The 11,066-nt window shown below is 33.4% G+C and overlaps 1 long non-coding RNA gene across 2 annotated transcripts; it reads left to right on the forward strand.

The window, feature by feature from the left end:
* Positions 1 to 1,643: 1,643 nt before the first annotated feature.
* On the forward strand, positions 1,644 to 3,497 carry LOC131647465 (uncharacterized). 2 transcript variants are annotated; one of them, XR_009297838.1, is made up of 4 exons: positions 1,644 to 1,968; positions 2,211 to 2,266; positions 2,796 to 2,975; positions 3,066 to 3,497. It is a non-coding gene; the product is annotated as an uncharacterized LOC131647465 (long non-coding RNA). The 2 variants fall into 2 exon arrangements; XR_009297837.1 differs by having other exon boundaries at positions 2,796 to 3,497.
* The last annotated feature ends 7,569 nt before the right edge of the window (positions 3,498 to 11,066 follow it).

Raw genomic sequence — 11,066 nt, forward strand, 5'->3', positions numbered from 1 at the left:
ATTCGAAGCGGTTTGAAAAAATAAACCTCGAGATATGAAGCTTATTGCCATATGAAAGTTATGACTGACATGCATTCAACGAGACGACCACTCGTCCATAGGAATATGTTGATATGGTAATAGCAATTAGTGACATAAAATACGTCAGAGTAGTCAATTCATAATATTTCGTCATCCCTTGCTAGAGTGTTTACAAATGTATCTTAGTAAGGCCCTTTTCCGCTACGCTGAATGATGTGGCGTCGTCGGTTCACCTCAAACTCAAATATCACAACCTTCAAGGAGATTCGTTCACGTTTAATGTTGATCTCGAGGGAGCAAAAAGAATATATCAAGCACTTCAGAAAGACCAAGGAGAAGGCGTAACCATGGAGATTAATGCTGGTTCCCTCATAAACCAGCTCAACATGATGGGCATTCGTTCCCTAAGAAGCAACTAGGCTGACAAAGGCGAACAAGACAAATAAGTAGTGGCTAGCCCGTCTGGTTTTGTTCCGTTTTCATTTAAATTAAATGCGGTGATTATATCATCCTAGTCCTTATGTAAGGGATACCTTGCAATTATAAATGAATGAATTTTTCACGAATATTCATTTCTCTACGATTGTGCACAGTAACTGCGAGTCCGGGGTACGACCAACGTGATCGAAGCCCGATGCACATAAATTCAGGGGTGTTTTCGGAGACACTTTGTACGTTCGACTACAACAATCAATTCCCCACATCATAAAGTACATACAAAGAAAATTATGGGTGCTGTCGGAGACGCTTTGCACATTCGAGTACAACATTTACTTCCCCACATAGTGTTAGAGGTGTTATTATAGACGTTGTGCACTTCCAACTACAATAATCACTTCCCCACCTAAAGTCATGGGTGCTATCGGAGACGCTTTACACGTCTGACCATAGCAATCACTTCCCAATCTAAAGTCAGGAGTGTCGTCGAAGACGCATTGATCATTTTTTTAGTTCTAGTCCAAGGTTTAAAGGCACTAGAATCTTTCTCAAAAACACTTGTCTCAAACGATAATTGGCTGAAAATTCTATAACATCATTGTCATTTAACAATCTCAAAAGGTTGACCAACCGTAATCAAGTACACATCTAAGAAACATCTATTTCTTGAGGTGCTTTATTCTCTAAAATTTGAATGACCAAATTATAATTCGAGATCCAATATATTAAACCTTTACTTATTTCATAATAATATTCATTTTGAGCAAATTTGAGAACATTCAAAAAAGACTTTTAATAAAATTAATCAGCTTCCTTCCATTATTGATTAGTAGATATAACCATTTTCTTCAATTTAACATAGATTAGTAGATTTAACCATATTCAACTTTTTATTCTTGAATGACATTGCTGAAAAGAAACAATATATCTAATGCATTATGCAAGTATAAACAAAAATGATATATGAACTAAATAATTACACTAATTAAAAGAAAGCTTATATTTCATTCCAAATGCGAATATGATCCAAGAAATTTGAGAAATGATGTATGACACTCTTTGCTACTATTATAGCAAGGGTAAATTCGAAATTTCCTTAAACAGAATGGACAATTTTGTAAATTGAGGTTTTTACTTTTTCGCTTCTCTTCTCTCTCTCTGCTATTTTAAGTTCTCCTCCTCTTTTCACTACACCTCTCCTCCTCCCGCTCCCTCCTCTAGGTTTCCGCCGTGTTCAGCATCACACCGACTCTCATCACCACTTAGTAGTTCACTCTATCTTTTCTCAGCATTTCATTTTCTTTTTGTTTTTCTTCCGAGTTCACCAACCCCAATCAAAGTCCTCTCTTTTTCTTCTTTGCTCAAACTGAAAGAAGAAAATCTTAGTATTGAAACCAGTAAAAGAGAGTGAGTGTAGTAGTTACAAGAACGCGAGAACTACACTACATGGAGTACTCTCCTCCGTGGATGATGGATCCTTCGCCGGCAACAACTACCCCATCTTTCACGGTTACTTTCTCTCTAGTTTCCTTTTCTGTTTCTCTGTAAAACGTTTTCATTTTTTTTTGGTTTATCACCACCGGTTTAGTCCGGTTCGGGGGTCAGTTCTGGCATCAAGTGGTTCCAGTCCCTTCCCGCAGTTGCGGGATATGTTTTCATCTTTTTGCTTCTGTATGGTCTTTGCTTTTATAATTAGGGTTACATTTTGATATTATTTGATTTTTTTATTATTATATAATCTTTTATTTTAGGTACCTCGTGCTGCCTTGTTTCAAATTCAACAACTGTGATTTTCTTGATTAATGAGGTATGATCATTTCTACTTAGTTTCAATTATTATATTTAGTTTATTTTGTAATACTTTGTTTTTTCTTCTTGAACAGCAAGTGAAGGCCTTAATGCTCTCGTGATTACGTTCTTTTTTTCTATGTGTTTAGGGAATTTTATAACCATTTTCAAAATCGATTTGAATGTGAAGGTTTCAATATATTTTCACTTAATAGCTAAATAGTTACTTCCTTCTCTTTGTTTTTTATGTTTAAATTAAGTTGGTCCTCAACCTCTTCAGAGAATCAAGTAGGGTTACAAGTATAAATTTAAATTTATAAACTAATTTTTCAATACTGGTTGCATTTGCAATTTCATGGAGTGTAGATGGTAAATCAGGGTTGAGAATATAGATAAAGGGATTTTATTTGTATAATACATTTAGATTCTTCCAAATCATGTTATAAATATACTTTTCCTTATTGAAATCTTGAGCTTAAGGTGAAGTGTGTGTTTGTGAGTGCTTTTACTAGCCTTTCTCATGTGAACTAAACTAATGACTTGTGCAGGTTGCAAACATAGAAAATAAATGGGTGGGTGAAGATTGAGTTTTAGTTGAAGAATTGGAAATTACCACGAGTCTAACTGACTCAACTAAAACAGTGCTTACATCATCTAATGCAATGGATGAGAATTCCTTCTTGAAGGCAAATCAGATACGCCAACAACTAAATTATAATGATTTGAATGTACAGGCAATGTCCGGTTTCATAGTTTGTAATTAGGTTGTGTACATTAATAAGTTTATAACTATCTTTATTATGTCCTTGTATGTACAGGTAATGCCAAAAGAAAATCTCTTAGAAAACCCTGGCAAAATGATGGAAGTTTATTATGTCCTTGTACAATGTACAGGTAATGCCAAAAGAAAGTCTCTTAGAAAACCCTGGCAAAATGATGGAAGTTCAAGTCGATGCATATTCACTGACAGTGTTAGACATCAAGTCATCATAGTCACATTTGTGTATTCCTGTAATATTTGAAAATATGAATAAGGAGAGAGTTGTGCATACTTGTAATGTTTAAAAACATGAACGAGGAGAACGTGAACGAGGAGTGAGTAAGTTTGTGTGTACATACTTGTAATGTTTGAAAACATGAACATGTTGAGAGTTGTGCATACTTGTAATATTTAAAAACATGAACAAAGAGACTGAGTTTGTGTGTGATAGTGAGATTGTTGATTAGTTATTCAAGTTTAGTTGATGATATTGTTGTTATTCAAGTTTAGTTGATGATATTGTTGTTGTCAAGTTGTGTCCATTGACGAGATAACTAGTATTGGATATCCTGACCAAAATCAAAGCCAACAAAAGCTGATATTGACATCTTAATGCAATGTTGCAATGTTTTTAGACTGATGATCAAAATTAAGCTGATTGTTTTTAAATTTAATTTGTAATTAAGAATTTAATCAATTAATATTTAACTCAAGAAAACTAAAATTATAAGTTATTGTCCCATTTTTTTTGTAAGGATTCTGAGGAACAATTGTTTCTTGAAAGGATCAAGATTATCAATTACATCTATCATATCATGTTATGAGTTCCACTCATTAATGTTTTGAATAAAGCTTAAACAAGCAACAAAATAGAAATAGAAATAATTAGAACAAAGCATCATGTTATGAGTTCCACTCATTAATGTTTTGAATAAAGCTTAAACAAGCAACAAAATAGAAATAGAAATAATTAGAACAAAGCATCGCAAAAATTTAATAACATGAATACTTAATAACATCAATACGAAAACCTTTGCAATATGTCATTTTCTTGATGTTACTACACCTTTGTGATGACCTGCCGGTTTCATTTTCTACTAGTGCCACTGGCAATCTCCCTAGTGATTTAACATTTAGCCCATGTGGTTTTTGAGAGAAACCGCGACAACACTGCACGTTTCACAAAAGTTAATTGCAGTTGAAAGAGCATAAAACGTGCGGTGAAGGAGCATAAACGTGCGGTGGCGGTGGCATACTGCTTCACCAAACACACAGTTAAAGAACAAAGTTTAAATACAAATTAAAAGAAAAAACAAATTGGATTTTTACTTTATGAATGTAATCAAAGTGTTTGGAATTTTTTTTGGATGGAATAAAGAAATTCACTTGTTCAAGGCTTAATTAATACAGAAGAAAATACCATATAAAAAAGGCAATGTCAACTTGCTCCGTTAGCGGGGATTCTGTGGAGATTTCCCGTTTGGGGCTCCAAAGACGGAGAATTTTTCCTCCGCGGGAACGGAGATGGGGAACAAAGTCTCTCCGAAGACACTTTAGAGATGGGGTGGCATCAATATCTCCGTCACGTGGATTCCCGGCCCCGCCTAAAATAACATAATATCCTTAATTTATATATAATTTTAAATTATTATGCAAGTTTATTTGTCATTTTATTATGCAATTTTAAAATATATATATATATATATATATATATATATATATATATATATATATGTATTAGTAAAAGAATGAGATCTAAATGATTATTTCAAATTTTTTTAGTTTGAAATTTTGAGGGTTATGACACTCAATAAGTCAATATTATAAATTAAATATTGTTAAAACAATATATTTATCATAAAGAAATCATTTCTAAATTTCTTGGGGTTAGTTTTTCAAGTTTTTACTATTAATTTTGGTTAAAATAATAAAATCATGTTTCTGGATCTCCCATGAACCTTGGGAATTCGTGGGGACCCGCTAGGATCCGCAGGAACGGGGATGGGGGACAAAATCCCCGTAGCAGGGATCCGAAGTAGGGATGGGAAATAGATTATAGGGCGGGGATTGTGATGGGAATGTATCCCCTGCCCCCGCCCCGCCCCATTGACATCCCTAATGTCAACCAATTGAAGATCATCTTCACTGGGATGATATTAGTTTACTAGCGCATCGATGATGGAAGGTGTAACACCCCAAATCTACCCTGCAATTATAAGCGAAAATCAAAGTGCATTTAAAAATCTTCATCAAACGATGGGATGTCACAATTCGACTTAACCAAACAAACATACTTATATTGCATTTAATAAAGATACATAGCATTCGGAACAAAACTTCATTCACCACTTACAACTTCAACTTATAAACACCTTTCAATTCAACTTAACACAAATGTCATCATGGAATACAATAGTCATATAATAACGACTAATCCCCGAGTGCTACGTATCAGAGCAATGGACACCAACTCGACTTGCCATAAAGCAACATAGAAACTTCACATAAATAACTTCGGACCTATCTTGATTACCTGACCATTTCCCATGGTAGGGGAAATATCAGCAAGGGGTGAGATATCTTACAATATAAAGGAATGCATGATAAATAATATAGGAGATATATATCGTATATAATTTCACCACTTCGCATCACATAACATCTTACAACAAGTTTCACCGTAAAACAACTTATCAATATAATACAACTTTCAAAACGGCAACGATGTCATTAATCACATATTCAAATATACAAGTATGATATCAAATACGTCACAACAAACATATCATTATCACGTTACAACAAACACCTCGTCATCTCAACAATCCAAACACAATTGCATCATAATCCTCCACATTTAACTTTATATTCTTATTAGGTCGCTTCTCTTCATTCCATTGGTATTGATAAACCTAACTCTTTTCATACACTTTGTCAACAACCTAAGTACTGGCGCACCGGGTCTAGAGAAGAAAACAAATAAAAAAAAATACTCAGGTAAAGATACGCCTAACAATTGGGGGAAAATACACAAAAAATACCAACAAAAATAAAAAATTAAATTTGAATTTTATAGGCTACGATATTTTGACCAGTAGAACCATCTTTGGCTAAAAATATTCCATTATACAAATTCATTTCACACATAACAAATCAAACAAGTTTTATTCACAATTTATGGATTTTTTTTTTTTGGTGAAGTAGCTCACCTGAAATCTAACATTGTATTTAATTTTTTAGATTTTTTATGGAACTCACATTTGATGAATATAAGGCCAGTTTGTTTTTTCTTTTTTTTTTTTGAAAATGATTTTTATAGTATCACATAATTTTGTGTAAAAAAAATGTACAAAGAAATTTTTTATAAAATTTTCGAATAAAAATTTAATTTAGATAGTTATTTTTAAAATATTATTTTAGGTATTTCATCTTTTTGTTGTAACTTTTTTTGGATATCAAAATTTCAAAAAATAACTTAATTTTGAAGTTATTTCAAATAGATTTTCATAAAAATCTTTTTTAAAATATCATTTTTTGAAAAAATTACGATTTTGACTATGTTTTAGTCTTCAATAATGTCTGTTTATGTTATAGGATATCAAAAGTAATGTTTTAATTTAGAAATAACGAATATAGAAAAACTTTTAATATTTTAAAAACAGTTTTATAAAATCAATTTTAAAAAATACAAAGAAAAAAATTCATTTTTTTAAAGTTAAAACATACAGGCGTAATCTAATTTTAATGTTTGCCACATGAGATGAAATATTACAACTATTACCAAGTTTAATCCACTACGTCATGATTACAATTGGCTTATGTATTTAAGTCATGGTAAACGTAGTAGTAGAATGAATCAGTCATTCTCTATGACCAAAGTTGTTAAAATCGCAATTTATAATTCAAAAATCAAAAACTAAAAAAAATCAAAAAATAATAAAAAAAACGATTTTTTTCTAATCTCATAGACATGCATGACGTTCTTTAAGTTGGGAGGTGAAATTCAGTTCCACGTCTCTAATTCCAGCAACATTAGTGGCGTGAGCATCTCCCAACAACACTTTCTTATCTTCAGCATTCATGTATGTTTTGAACATAGTTTGATCATAACAGACATGACGAGAGGCAGCATTGCCTATCCACCAACCATCACATCCACCAACCATGTTGGTTTTAGTGATCATAGCAATGAATTGTTCATCAGTCAGGTTAACATTTACACTAGAGTCAGCAACAGGTTTAAGTCTGCTCTTACATCTCTTAACCATATGATCCGATTTTCCACAATTCAAGCAAATGAAAATAGATGACTTAGAAGGGTCATAGGAAGGTTCTTAATTCTTCCTATCAATTGGAGCAATCGAGGTACTAGAAGAGTTCTTAATTTGACTCACATCATTGCGGTTTCAATTCTTAAGTGGTTTGCCATATGGCTTCAAAACTGCACCAAATTTCTTTTTGTTGTTAGAAACAACCAAGACTTTATGTTTATGATCTTGTCTCCAAGATTCTTCTTCAATTGGGAGGAGAGTAATCAGACTCTCAATTGAGAATTCTTTTGTTTAGCAACAAAGCGAGTTTTTTTAATTTTTTTTCAATTAGGGGGTAGTTTGTCCTAGTAACAATAATTTAAAATTGTTCATCTAAGTGCATACCTTCAATAATGATCTCGTGAGCTATATTTTGAAGTTCCTAATATTGAGCTTCCATAGACCTTTCATCTACCATCTGATACTTTAGGTAGCGGCTAATATCATACTTCTTGGTTACATCTTCTTCAGTGTCATATTTCTTTTTCAAAGCTTCCTAAATCTGTTTTGCAGTCTTGCAGTTACAATAATAATCATAAAGAGCGTCAACAAGACCATTTAGAATGTGATTTTTGCAAAAATAATTATTCTCTTGCCATGGGGAAATTCCTTTCTTGAGCTCAAAATTAGTCGCTTTAATTTGTGCTGCATATTCAATTTCAACAATTTCTCTGAATCCACCGTTTTTATGTTAGTTTGTTCAGTTGATCCAGAATGAGCAATAGGGATTGTCCTCAATCAAAATGTTGACAACCTTTTTCAAGGTTAAAAAAAGTGCATCTTTTGTTGTCACCATTTGTCATACCCCAAAATTTGCCCACACTTTTCAAAAATTCAAGACTATTTCAAAAAATTGAATTTTTATAAAATTTCGGGTTCATTTACATTGACATTCTGAATTTTATAAATATTCGATTTAAAGTCTATTTTAAAAATATAATAGTTTACTCTTAAATTGTTATATTTTAATAAATAGCAAAATGCTGGCTGACACTTCATAAACCTTCAATTGGCTTTTTATTTCAACAAATAAATAGCACAATTGGTAAGGAAGTAAGGTTTGCAAGTACAGGGTCTTGGGTTCGAATCCCACTTCTAACTTCTTTTATTTTTATTTTCTTCTAACTTTAGTTTTAATTTTAATTTTAATTTTAATTCAAAAATCACAAAAAATGCATTTTTATTATTTTAATTTTCAATTTTTGTATTCATTATTTAATCATTTTTTCACTTTTTCATGTTAGGACAGTAATCTTTTATTATAGAAAGAATCAAGAGATTGATTAAAAAATAATTACAAGATCAGAATCAAATAAAACTGATTTTTGAATCTCTAATTATTTTTTATCGATTAATTGGTTATTTCCTTTTCTATTTAACCTATTTTTTCAATATAAAAAGGAACCCTATTTTCTAAACTCAGGGACGTACAGTACACACAAAAACTTCTAACCCTGATTCCATCCCTAAAACCTACACGTACAGCATAGCACCCACTAACAATTTTCCTCACATACATACTTGCCCATCACACTAATATTCATCACACTCCAACTCAAATCAACAACCCAAATTCAATGACAACATGGCCAAGCTTCAATTAGAACCCTTCAACATATAAATCTCATCAAATTTGCAGAACCTTAAACACCATAAACTTGTAAATGGTTTCTATCGAATAAATTTTTAAAAAATACATTCACCATTAATATCATTTTCTTGTTGTTGGTTCTTGTTTTTTTTGCAGAATAAAAGAAAGAAGAGAAGGATATCCACCCGCAGCCCAGCGCCGACGCTACTCTAAACAACCGCCGCGTGTGTGCACCCGCCTTCCCCGACGAAATCGGAACACAATCGGACCGTGATTTCTCGTCAACAGCGTCACACCGCCAAAGACCAAAGACGGCGAACTACATCCACCGCAGAATCTCATCCCCGCCGTTCACGACTAACTCAGCACTGTGAAAGCCGTAAAGCCCACCGCACAGGTGTTTCCACCGTCGACGACAGAACCTTCCGCTACTGCTCCGATCCATACGAATATGCAATCCGGCGGGCCTCCCATGGCGCGTTGACCACGACTCGAACCACTACGGATCTGCCACGTTGTCATCATCTTTCCGATTTACTTTTGTGTCTTCTCACCATGGTATGGCTTTCCTCTTCCAAAAATTGAGAGTGTGTTTTGATTGTGTATTTGTCATGAGAAATTATGAGTAAGAATGAGTGTTTCAAGAAATAAACCGTGAAACAAGTGAGAAGGGAACTTTACTAACATTGTTTCTTTTCTCCCTTTAATTTCTATGTTGTTTATTATTTGCTGTTAATGAGGGCTAGGTGTTATCATCCAATTGGCTCGTGATTATACCAAGTTTTGGTTTGCTATCTCATATTTTGACTCATTCAAATTAGATAGGCAGAATGCAATTACCGAAGCTGCACTATTATCCCTTTTTTTTCTACATTTTATTTTGATTCCAACACAAAAAAATACAAAATGTAATAAAAGTAATTAAGTACCAAAAAAAATTTTAATTAATTATTTTCTTAAAAGTTTAATATATTTAGCTTTACATTTTCTTTTGTTAATTTTAATTAGTATTTTTAGTAATTTAATTATACGTCATTTTATTTATATCCATACTAACATTTTTCTTGTTTTTGCGAGGTACTACCATCGTGAGTATTGGACTGTTTTGCAGACATTCATAGCTTGTGCATGCATGCCAGGATTAATCCAACGCGCTTCAAAGCCTGCAGTTCCATGGTGAACCTTCAAGATTCGACCACGCCTGATTCTAGCATTCAGGTCACAACAAGTTTTCTTAATAAACCTTAGGGGCACCATATCAGATCAAATCAAAAGCTAAGTCCTATTTCGTATTTATTTTAAATAATCATTCTATTTTGTTTTTATCAAATCAGGGTTAAATTTAATTGCCATTGAATTAGCCATACACTCACTGCTTCTTATTATTTCTTCTGTCAATTCTTAGATGATCAGAGTCAATGCTTCATACTCGAGGCAAACCTTTGCCCACCAACCCTGTCAGGGCGAATGCCAAGCTAAGTACTCTTCATTCATTTACTTTTAATTCCTTTATTCTTTTGTTTTTTTAGAGTTAATAAAGTTTGCCTCCGAACCTGATAATGCACTCACCCTCTTGTTTGCCATTTTTCCCACCTTTTCAGGATTTGTGAACTGCCAAGGCTACGAGTTTGGTAACCCTAAACCTTATTTTATTTTTCTTGTTTTATTATTACTTATGTCAAACCCTATTGGGATCCGCTGGTTTCATTTTCCCCTTCCCCTTTATTGCTTTATATACTGCGTGGTTAGTAATTTAGGGAGTGCAACTCTGAATCAATTAGAATCACTAATTATAAGATAAATATTATCTGAATATAATCACGTGAATGTTGCACACACGCACCCTTTTTGGGTAACCTCTCTGTTGCCTTGTTGCCTGTTGCCTTGTTGCCTGTTGCCTTTGTGTTTTTGCAGAATAAGCCACGTCCCTCGAATTCGAGGATACCTCAGCCATGTTGCCTCGATAAAAAGGTCACGACCCTAATGATGCTGCCTTCGATACACAAATGACCTCGACCCTCGGATGTTGCCTACGAAAAGGCTGAGGTATCTTCTGGCTGCCTACGAAAAAGGCTTATTCTGATCCTTACCTTAGACTACCTGCCCTTCTATGGCATGGGACAGTCTTATGGCAAAGGATGCTTCGATGACCCTTCAA

The sequence above is a fragment of the Vicia villosa genome, linkage group LG2 (genome assembly GCF_029867415.1).
Source record: "Vicia villosa cultivar HV-30 ecotype Madison, WI linkage group LG2, Vvil1.0, whole genome shotgun sequence".
Taxonomy (NCBI): domain Eukaryota; kingdom Viridiplantae; phylum Streptophyta; class Magnoliopsida; order Fabales; family Fabaceae; genus Vicia; species Vicia villosa.